Consider the following 689-nt stretch of genomic DNA (forward strand, 5'->3'; position numbering starts at 1 on the left):
ATCTCGCCCTCGTTTAAGTTAAAGCCATTCTGTTTGTAATGAGGTGGCTTTTTAGCTTTGCTTTTATTAGTGTTTTTAAAACTTTCATGTAAATAACATGCAAATGTATGCATATATGTATGCATATATGTATATGTATGCATGCATTTATATTTATATAGATATGCAGATTATATATGTTTATATATGTATATTACCTAATGGCGATAGCCAGTGGGTATATATAGTTAGGATTTTTTCTCTATGGGATTTCTGAAAATTCTATGTCTAATAACTTTGGCGTTTGTGGACGGAATTGGCTGAAATTTGCAGGAAAATGGCACATTTTGTTTCTGAGCAGCCCCTGAAAATTTGGGGGGGTTTCGTCAAGGGGGGGGCGAGAAAAAAGGGGGGTCCCAAAACGCGTTTTTCCCATTCATTTTTCCATAGGGCGGTTGGACTCACTTTTAGCTCGAACGGCTGAATAGATTTACATGAAACTTGGCAAAATTGTAGATATGGTTTGCCCGACGTGCCTTTGCTATGTCTCAATATATGTGCTCCAGTGGATTTTGAGAAATGAACGTTTAAAAAAATATATATATCTGTGACAGCGCTCCGGTTAGCGCCCCGGTTCGCGTACCTGACGCGTAACGGAACTTCGCGAAGCGAAGCTGATTGGCTCTCCGGTGTCTGTCAACATTCTAAAC

The sequence above is a fragment of the Lissotriton helveticus genome, chromosome 4_1, assembly GCF_964261635.1.
Source record: "Lissotriton helveticus chromosome 4_1, aLisHel1.1, whole genome shotgun sequence".
Taxonomy (NCBI): domain Eukaryota; kingdom Metazoa; phylum Chordata; class Amphibia; order Caudata; family Salamandridae; genus Lissotriton; species Lissotriton helveticus.